This window comes from Nycticebus coucang, chromosome 3 (assembly GCF_027406575.1).
Source record: "Nycticebus coucang isolate mNycCou1 chromosome 3, mNycCou1.pri, whole genome shotgun sequence".
In the NCBI taxonomy this organism is placed as follows: Eukaryota; Metazoa; Chordata; class Mammalia; order Primates; family Lorisidae; genus Nycticebus; species Nycticebus coucang.
The window spans coordinates 122,039,414-122,050,185 of record NC_069782.1 but is presented as its reverse complement, the minus strand read 5'-3'; the positions used below and the strand labels follow the sequence as shown (position 1 = coordinate 122,050,185).

At 40.9% G+C, this 10,772-nt stretch overlaps 1 pseudogene; it reads left to right on the top strand.

Moving 5' to 3' along the window:
• The first annotated feature begins 4,016 nt into the window (after window positions 1-4,016).
• On the top strand, window positions 4,017-4,128 carry LOC128582883 (uncharacterized; annotated as a pseudogene).
• The last annotated feature ends 6,644 nt before the right edge of the window (window positions 4,129-10,772 follow it).

The following is a 10,772-nucleotide window of genomic DNA, read 5'->3' as shown; positions in this document are numbered from 1 at the left end:
AGAAATGATAAATGCCTGAGGTGACGGATTACCCTGATTTGATTAATTCACATCATATGCCTGTGTTAGAACATCACATGTACACTATGATTATATACAGCTATTGTGTACCCATAATAATTTTTTTAATTTAAAAATCCCAGAAATAGATGTATAATTACAAATTATTAATACTCTGAAAAGAAAAAGACAGAGTGGCCCAATTTCAGTTTAGATTAGGTTGTCACCAAAAACCTAACAGATTTGGCAGTGCCTGCAGCTCAGTGGGGAGGGTGCCAGCCACATACACCAAGGCTGGTGGGTTTGAACCTGGCCCCGGCCACCTAACCAATGACAACTGCAAAAAAAAAAAAAAAAAATAGCTGGGCCTTGTGGTGGGCACCTGTAGTCCCAGCTACTCAGGAGGCTGAGGCAAGAGAATCACTTAAGCCCAAGAGTTTGAGGTTGCTGTGAGCTGTGATGTCACAGCACTCTATAGAGAGTGACATAGTTAGACTCTCTCTCTCAAAATAAATAAATAAATACATTAATAAATAATTTTTTTTTAAAGTTAATGCTTACTTAGCTTTCAAAACACAGTTCAGTGGCATATATCTAGGAGCCCTTTACAGACATTAAATCTGGAAGGAGGAATGACTTGTGCATCAACAACTTTTGTTTAAAAAAACAAATAATAGCAAGAGAAAAATTATTAGAGAAGAGTGATATTTTTTTTTACACAGTAGAACCTCTGTAGGTTGACCACCCAAAGGACTGTAACAAAACGGTCAACATACAGAGTTGTCAACATAAGGAACTTCCATTAAATATATGTGGTGCATGTTCAGTCTATGACAACGAGGTCAACTAAGAGGTGGTCAGTGTAGGGAGAAGGTTAACTATAGATGTTCTACTTTATTTCCAGGAATTGGTGAATTGTTGAAATGTATGAGAAGCACTTAGCCCAAAGCCTAGCACTAGCAATTGCTCAGTAAACTTTGGCTATTATTCTTATTATAAAGGACTATTGGTCCAGGCATCAGAAAGTCCTGAATTTTGGACCTCTGAATAGCCATGACACCTTCATCAAGTCTCTCCTCATCCCTGCATCTGTTTTCTAATTTGTAAGATGAATAGATTGGTATATAAGGGCTTTCCCCGCTGGTATTCTCCAATTCCATTTCCAGTGTGTCAATGTTTCCATGTTTGAACATTGAGATCATTTTAAGGAAAAGAATTTCTTTTTTCATATCATACTATAAATCACTTACATAACTTCGCAGAACACCTCCCCTTCCTTTCCTAAACTGGTGGGGTTTGGAGCATTAAAATTGAAGAGAAGTAAATATTAGACCAATTTCGAGGATATATTTTGAGCAACTAGGGGTGGAGGGATCACGTTGTATTACATACCTCTTGGGAGTGGAACACAATTATAAGGGGGACTTTACCTAACAAATGAAAGCAGTGGATCCTTGTTCTTTGTACCCTCAGTGATTCCCCAACAATAAAAAAAAAATTTTTTTTTGAGCCACTAATTAAAATGTAAATCCTCTTAAGAAATGTCAGCTTACGGAGTCTGATTCAAATACTGCATTGTGATATTTGAAGAACTGTCAGAGTTCCCCAAGCTATGCTGGCTCTTAACCTAAATCACAACAGCCGCTGAAAACATGATATTTCCTATAACTTGGTCTCAAACATCCCTGGGAGATCTTGTCATTTCCCTGAGGGCTTTTTTTCAAGTAAAATTGTTTTTGCCTTCCCAAACCGTGTCAACACATCTGTTCCTACCTATCTTAAAAGCTTCATCGACCCGACAATTCTCCAAAAGGAAGAGAAAAAAAAAAAGCTATTGTGCAATGAAAACGTTTTGGCAAATCTTATGAAAACACATTCTTAAAACATCTCTCATTTCTGAGAAACAAAGTAAAATGTATGAATTGTTTTTTGTTTCATGCCTAGCAAAATGATTCATTGCGACAATGTGGTATTTTGACCATATCTACATAAAACAAATAAGAATGAACGTTCAATTGAAAAAATAAAAATAACTCAATTAGAAAAACAAACCATGACTGGGTACCTCCTCTCTAACAGGCACTGAACTTTGCCTCAAAAAACTAGGCAAGTTGTCAGGTGGCATTTTAAGCTTTTTGGGTATTAACTGTGGCTTACATGAGACTACTTATCTATGCTGCCCATACAGTGGCCACTAGGCCAGGTGGCTACTAAGCCCTTGAAATGTCAATAGTTAAAATGAGATGTGCTGGGAGCATAAAAATTCACTCTGGATTTAGAAGACTTAGAACAGAAAAAAAATGAAAATGTCTCATTAATAATATATATGTCAAAATGATACTATTTTGCATATATTGGGTTAAAATTTATTATTAAATTAACCTGTATCTTTTTGCTTTTTAAATGTGGCTATTGGAAAATCGACAATTGTGTACGTGACTTGCATCTGTGTCTCACATCTCTGTATTTTCAGGAGCCAGTGCTGGAGTAGACTCCTAGTTTATTGGATATCTGTTCCATAGTGCAGGATCCACCTAAGAATTCTTAGTCACAAACATCTCACTCTTATTTCAAAAAAGATTCTGTCTAGTGTGGTTTTATAGGTTTGTAAGTAGAAACTAGACTCCTAAAAGAATATCTGGAGTGATGCTTGTTTATTTAAATAAAAAAAGTCATGCCAAATCTAGTAGGGACAAAGTAGGTTAAATAACAGTATTTAGTATGGTTAAAAAACATGTGTGGGGTGGTAATCCTAGGACTTTGGGACGCCCAGGCAGGAGGATTGCTTAAGATCAAGAGTCCCTTGGGCGGCGCCTGTGGCTCAGTGAGTAGGGCACCGGCCCCATATACCGAGGGTGGCAGGTCCAAACCTGGCCCCGGCCAAACTGCAACAAAAAATAGAATGGTGTTGTGGCAGGTGCCTGTAGTCCCAGCTACTTGGGAAGCTGAGGAAAGAGAATCACCTAAGCACAAAAGCTGGAGGTTGCTGTGAGCTGTGATGCAGCACTCTACCGAGGGTAATATAGTGAGACTCTGTCTCTAAAAAAAAAAAGAAAAGAAAAGAAAAGAAAAAGATCAAGAGTCCCAGACCAAAAACAGAAGAGTTCCAGATCAGCCTAAGTAAGAGCAAACCCCACTTCCCCCCAAGCCTCATCTATATAAAAAATAGAAAATTAGCTGGGTGTGGTCACAGGTGCCTATAGTCCCAGCCACTAGGGAGGCTGAGGCAGGAGGATTGCTTGAGCCTAGGAGGTCAAGGGTGCTGTGAGCTATGATGGCACTACTGTACCCTAGCTGGAGAATGTGACAAAATGAGACCAGCCCAAAATAAAACAAAACAAACGACAACAACAAAAAGCAGTATGTAATGAAGAAATGTTCACTTTTACTCATAATTAAAGAAATGTAATTAAGACAAAAAGTGGCAAATATTTTAAACTTTGATAATCTCCACTGTTAGTGCTAATGTGGGGAAATAGGCAGTTTCATATGCTATTTGTGGGAACATAAATGCTATTAGCTCTTTGGAAGGCAATTTGGCAATAACTATGAAAAAAAAATTTTTTTGAGACAGAGTCTCACTATGTCACCGTTGGTAGAGTGCTGTGGCATCACAACTCACAGCAACCTCAAACTCTTGGGCTCAAGTAATTCTCTTGCCTCAGCCTCCCAAGTAGCTGGGACCACCGGCACCCACCACAATGCCCGGCTATTTTTCGTTGCAGTTGTCACTGTTGTTTAGGTGGCCCTGGGCCACTTTCGAATCCACCAACTTCAGCATATGTGGATGGTGCCGTAACCACTGTGCTACAGGCACTGAGCCTAAAAATGAACATTTTAAATGTATATACCCTTCAACCCAGGATTTCCACTTTCTGGTACACATTTATACAGGCACCTTTATGCAAAAGTGCATCACAAAGATTTTGCAATAGCAAATAATCTCAATAGTGAATTGTCTAAAAGTTTTGTCCATTCATGAATTAGGATACTATGCTGTCAAGAAAAATGTTCTCATGTACATTTCATTGATCTGTTTTCTTCATATGTGAGCAGTGTTATTTCTTATGTGCTATACAATAGTTGAAGGTTATAAATAGAAATAATGCAAGTCTCCTTCAGACAAAAAACTTCATAGAAAGTGGTTAAATGTATTAGGTAAATAACAGGTATTTATCTACAAAAGATGTGACCATTTAGGTTTTTTGTTTTGGGAAACTAATATTTGAAAAGATATCTTTGAGGGATGGTATAATCCATGTGTGATGGTTCAGAGCAGACTTTGGAGTGGATAGCCTGGAATTCTAATTCCAGCTTCAGCAGTGCTCTGTTAACACAATTCTCTATGCTTCAGGTTTTCTTTCTTGGAATAAAATAGGCATGAATTCTGCTTGCCATGACTGTCATGACATTGCATATAAAAAGTGATAAGTAAATTGTGGATGTTAGTAGCCCTGTGTTTTCTATGCAAAAATAAAAAATTAAAGGCGCAGCACTTGTAGCTCAGTGGCTAGGGTGCTGGGCACATACACCAAAGCTGGTGGGTCCAAACCCAGCCCAGGGCCTGCCAAACAATATTGATAACTACAACAATAACAAAACCAAAAAAAAAGCCAGGCATTGTGGTGGGCACCAGCTACTGGAGGCTCAGGAAAGAGAATTGCTTAAGCCCAAAAGAGTTAGAGGTTGCTATGAGCTGCAATGCCACAGCACTCTACTGAGGGCAACATAGTGAGACTCTGTCTCAAAAAAAATAAATAAATAATTTTAAAAATTAAAAAATAAAAAAGAAAGAAAACTGTTCTCATGCCTGTAATCCTAGTACTCTGGGAGGCAAGGTGGGTGGATTGTCTGAGCTCACAGGTTTAAGATCAGCCTGAGCAAGAGCAAGACCCCCATCTCTAAAAATAGCCAGGTGTTGTGGTGGGTGCCTACAGTCCCAGCTACTTGGGAGGACCACTTGAGCCCAAAAGTTTGAAGTTGCTGAGAGCTATTACACCATAGCACTCTACTCCAGGGTGACTGAGTGAGACTCTGTCTCAAAAAAAAAAAATGTTGGGCGGCACCCGTAGCTTAGTGGGTAGGGTGCCAGCCACAAACACCGAGGCTGGCGGGTTCAAACTCAGCCCTGCTTTGAACACCCAGCTTTCTTCTTCAGAAGTGCAAGCGGGGCTCCAGCACGGTGTTCATACTCCAAACAGAAAGAGGGGAAGAGTAAAGGGCAAAACACATGTGCCAACTGGACTTGTCCCTTTTTATCAGGAAAGCAATGGCTTCCCTGGAAGCCCCACATAGGAAACTTCTACCAGTATCTTTTTGACCAGACCTGGGTTGGGGACCCTCCAGCTTCAAAGGATTCTAGGGAGGTGTATGTTCGTCAATGGGCACATCACTGCTGGAAACACAACTGGAGCCCTGTTAGTGGGATAAGGGGACAGTGGAGCTGTGGGCCTGCCACATACTGCCACAAACAAATAGAGCAACTGAATTCAAGGGGCCTGACTCAATCTCAGAAGCCTAGACAGAACTAATCTTTTTCAAGTTTAGAATTTTGAGTAGAAAGATTCATGCTCTAAAAAAATTAAAATGGTGGCTCGGCGCTCCTAGCTCTCAGTGAGCAGGACACCAGCCACATACACCAAGGCTCGTGGGTTCGAGCCCAGCCCAGGCCTGCTAAACAACGACAACTGCAGCTCAAAAATAGCCACAGTTGTGGCAGGAACCTGTAGTCCCATCTACTTGGGAGGCTGAGGCAAGAGAATTGCTTAAGGCCAGGAGTTTGAGTTTGCTGTGAGCTGTGACGCCCTAGCACTCTACCCGGGGTGACATAATGGGACTCTGTCTCAAAAAAAAAAATGGTATTCATGGCTATGTTTAGAAAAAAAAAGAAAGAAAAATTAGGTTCTGCATATATATTGCTAAGCCATGAAAATGATAAGTAAAAAGGTCTATCAAATACATGGTCACTTTATCCATATAATACTCTATATATATGCTTAAATCAAACATATGGAAGAATCATTCCTCCTTGAAATGTTATCCTTGTCACTGTACACGCTTTATTCCAAAGATAACTTTCAAGAAGTTAATTCACCACCAAAATTTGACCCTATAATTAAGTTATGTACTGCTAGGTAGCCCTCCTTCACTCTCTGCCCCTGTCTTCTCCCACTTGGGTAATGCTCTCATCTCCCTGGTGGGAAGTAAAGGTGAGACGGGGCCAGGGGTTTTAGAGGAAAACCCCTTGGCTTTAAAACAAAACGTGAACAAGAAGCTTTTTCTGCCTAACAACCTCTATATGCATTATGGATTTCGTAAAACATCCTTAATTCTCCTTAAGAATTTAGAGGGTACATCAAATAGCATTAATAGTTAAGAGCCTGTGGGCGGCATCTGTGGCTCAGTGAGTAGGGCACCGGCCCCATATACCAAAGGTGGTGGGTTCAAACCAGCCCCGGCCAAACTGCAACCAAAAAAAAAAAAATAGCCGGGCATTGTGGCAGGTGCCTGTAGTCCCAGCTACTCAGGAGGCTGAGACAAGAGAATTGGCTAAGCCCAAGAGCTGAAGGTTGCTGTGAGCTGTGATGCCACAGCACTCTACCGAGGGCGACAAAGTAAGACTCTGTCTCTTAAAAAAAAAAAAGTATATATATATATATATATATATATATATATATAGTTAAGATCCCGTGCTAGAGGCAGGCTGCATGGTTTTGAATCCAGGCTCTGCCACTTACTAGCTATGTGACCTTGAACAAGTCATTTATCCTTCCTGAGCCTCTGTCTTTTTCTTTCTTTCTTTCTTTTTTTCTTTTTGGTATATATTTAAGGTGTACTACATAATTTGTTTGTTTGTTTTGAGACAGAGTCCCACTCTGTTGCCCTTGTTAGAGTGCTATGGCGTCACAGCTCACAGCAACCTCAAACTCTTGGGCTTAAGCAATTCTCTCACCTCAGCCTCCCAAGTAGCTGGGACTACAGGCGCCCGCCACAACACCTGGCTATTTTTCTGTCATAGTTGTCATTGTTTAGCAAGCCAAGGCCAGGTTCAAACCCACCAGCTCTGGTGTATGTGGCCGGTGCTCTAATGGCTGAGCTGCAGGCACAAAGCCAAAACAAACCTACCTAATGTTTCGATATACTTATTTACATACGCATAGTGAAGTGATTACTATCGTCAAGCAAATTAACATACTCATCCTCTCCTAGTTCTCTTTCTTTCTTTCTTTCTCTTAGTAAGAGCACCTAAAATATAAGTACATGTAGCACAACAGAACATGATTAAGCCCAGTTCTCACGTTGTAGGTTAGCACTTGAGACTCATTTGTTCTATGTGTGTAACTGCAACTCTGTACTCTTCGTTAACCACTGTCCTGTCATCTATAAAATTCCAGTAATGACTGTGCCTCCTTCACAGGATGGTTGTAAGGATTAAATGAAAAAAGGTCTATAAAGTATTTAAAATGGTAAAGAATAAGTGCAAACTAAATGTGAGTTATTATTACCAGGAAGTCAATGACTTCATATTATAAAAACTACAGGCTCCTTAAACTAAAAGGTGAAATTCCATGCTAGCCAGGAATTGCAAGCCAATTATCTCACTCGAACCAAAGCAAAAAATAATTACAGTCAACTCCTGATCATACTTGTGATCTTAAGACCATGGAAACCATCGCTTAGTGCCACCACTTTCTGTCCCAACTTCCCACAGAATGACATTCTTCATCCTGTTAAACTGAAGTCTCTTTGATCCCCCGAGTCCCGTTACACACGATGTTCTTGTTTTGCCCTTTTATATTACTATCCTCTCTTACAGACAGCTGCGAGGAGACTGTCAAAGAGAAAAATCCTTACGAGATTTTTTTTATATTCTATGTCAGTGCTTCTGCTGAGCCATGATGTTGCCAGAGATGAAAGGCCGGGGCTGGTGTGGGACTCATGACATGAGAGTGAATTGTGGTTCTAGTAACTAAGAAAGAGTGGGCAGTTGGCTGCACTACCCAAGGAGCATCCCTGGTCATCAGTTATGCATGAGGACAGCAAGTATTTAAGAAAAGAAAAGCTGAGGAAGATTCCAACTTGGAGGAGGCTGGCAATATTTTAATAGAAGTCTGCAATGTGAGAGGTGGGTGCCCCAGGCCAGGATAGACCTGACAGAAGAGACTCTCCTTCTAAAACCAGAAATGTATGAGATGGTGGTTATACATGTGAGTTTTGAAGTCAAGAGGAAAAGATTTAAGTCCTGCTTTTACTACTTCTCTGTTACACAGCTTTGGATGACTCAAATGTCAGTGTCCCCATGTATAAAAATGAGATAATAATACCTACCTGATAGGGCTATGAAGAGAACGAAATAAAATACACAATATACACATATGTATAATTCTCGGTACATTGCCCTGAACATACCTGTGCTTACTAAATGAAAGCTGTTTAATATTACTATATATAATAATAAAAGCGGTGAATGTACTTCACATATAAAATCTCTGGGTTTATTCTGAGAGGGGCTAGGTGTTACTATTTTCTTCATCATTGTGATAAAGTAATCCATTTAACTCTAGAAATTAAATTTAAGGAATAAAACTTTGGGAAAAGTGTTACCAATTCTTCCCATTCTCTCCAGTTCATGCTGGCAGGAAGTCTCTCACGTCACAATAGCCACCCTGTAAAGTTCATGCTTTTAACAACCATGCATTTTTCCTTTGTTGAACCAATGCTTACGTTCTACTGCCACCAAACCTTAAGGCACTTCCAATTCTGTCACCTGAGTCAATGGGAAATGTGGAAAACACAGACGTTAAATTTCACACATAATCCAAAATTTTAATTTGAGCCAGCAGTTTCAGCTGTCTCCCTTTACATTCTTTTTCCAGCTGTACCAAGAAGGCTACCTTGAGCTCTTGTGATGCCTTTGTGGCCCACAGACCCATGGCTACAACAGGTCTGCCGTCAGAAGCTTGGTAGAAAGAAGGAGCCCCCTCCTCAGAGCAAGCAGAGCCACAGGCCAGTTTAGCAAGTTGGACTTAGATTGGATTTCAGCTCTGATCTTAATCAGGTGCCTTTGTGCAGTGCACAAACCGCACAACTGTACACAGAAGCCCTGTTAGCTAGCATAGTAATTTTGAATTATATATTTTTTCCCTTCCTCTGTCCAATCAGAGATGAAAGCAGTAGTGCTCCACTAGAGAGCAAGAAAGAAAAGTAGCGGAAAGTACCAACCAGATAAGAACCCTCAAAACAGTGAAGTTGACTATTTTGAACCCTCCGTGTCAGCTGCTCCATCTTACTTCTCTCATTCTAAACCCACAGCCTTAGTTGAAAAGCCAAGAGTATATTTATACAGGGCATATTTGACCACAAACTATCTGAATTAATACTGGAGAACCCAACTCAACTCTGCTCCACAAGAGCAGGGGCAATATTTATCATGCTCACTATTGGTTCCCTGCTTCTTAACATGGTACTTGAGATTTAAAAAACAGGAGGTGAAAGCTTCAATAAAGATTTGTTGCTGAACTGATTTTTTAGTATGGGTACAATAAATCCAATAGCTGTTCTCCTTTTATAGTCATTTACCTTACAACTTGGGCACCATAAAAATGCATCAAATATTGAAAAGTCTGTACATGTGCTTTTTGGACTATTGATAGATTTTTCTACTAAAAATCAAAATATCATTTTAAGAGAAAAATATCTTCTCTCAAAGGAAAAATATCTAAATCACACATTACAACATGAGCGCACGTGCTCACAAACACACATACAAAGCACTGGGTTACACCAGTGGTTCTCAACCTTCCTAATGCCGCGACCCTTTAATACAGTTCCTCATATTGTGGTGACCCCCCCCAACCATAGTTATTTTCATTGCTACTTCATAACTGTAATGTTGCTACTGTTATGAATCACAATGTAAATATCTAATATGTAGGGTGTATTTAGGCGACCCCTGTGAAAGGGTCGTTCAACTCCCAAAGAGGTCACAACCCACAGGTTAAGAACCACTGGGTTACACAGCGATAGAGCAGAAACAGGCTGACTACAGATTTCAGCCCAGACAAAAGCCTCCCTGGTGACTATTTGCGGTCATCTTTATGCTTTCCAGAGGTGCAGCCCTCTAGAAGCCCCAGGAAGAGTGGTTTCTGAAGAGCACCCTGGAGTTCTGAGAGTCTTTTAAGGCCATAGCTCTTGGAGCACTGTCCAGGACAGACTGTCCGGAGAATCTGCCCAGGCATGCATGGGTGGCTTTTCTGGAAGGACATCTCTAGCACAGACGCGTGGCTTTTGAAGGTCCCTGAGAGGGCATTTAGGCCTGGGGAGGGCATTTAGAGAGAAGTAAAGAAGTTGATGCCTGCTCGGCGCCCGTAGCACAGTGGTTACGGTGCTGGCCACATACACCAAGGCTGGCGGGTTTGAACCCAGCCCGGGCCAGTTAAACAACAAAGACAACTGCAACAGAAATATAGCCGGGGAGTTGTGGCGGGCGCCTGTAGTCCCAGCTACTTGGGAGGCTGAAGCAAGAGAATTGCTTAAGCCCAAGAGTTTGAGGTTACTGTGAGCTGTGACACCGCAGCACTCTACCGAGGGTGACATAAAGAGACTCTGTCTCAAAAAAAAAGAAAAAGAAGGTAATGCCTATGGTCAGTGTTGAAGAAGGGACCTCAAGTGTGCCCCACACATAAGAACTGTCATTCTTTCTCCTTCTTGCAAAATGCACGAGGCTAATGCAGTCAGAGTGCAGCTTACACAAGGGGATTGATTTTGTTCAT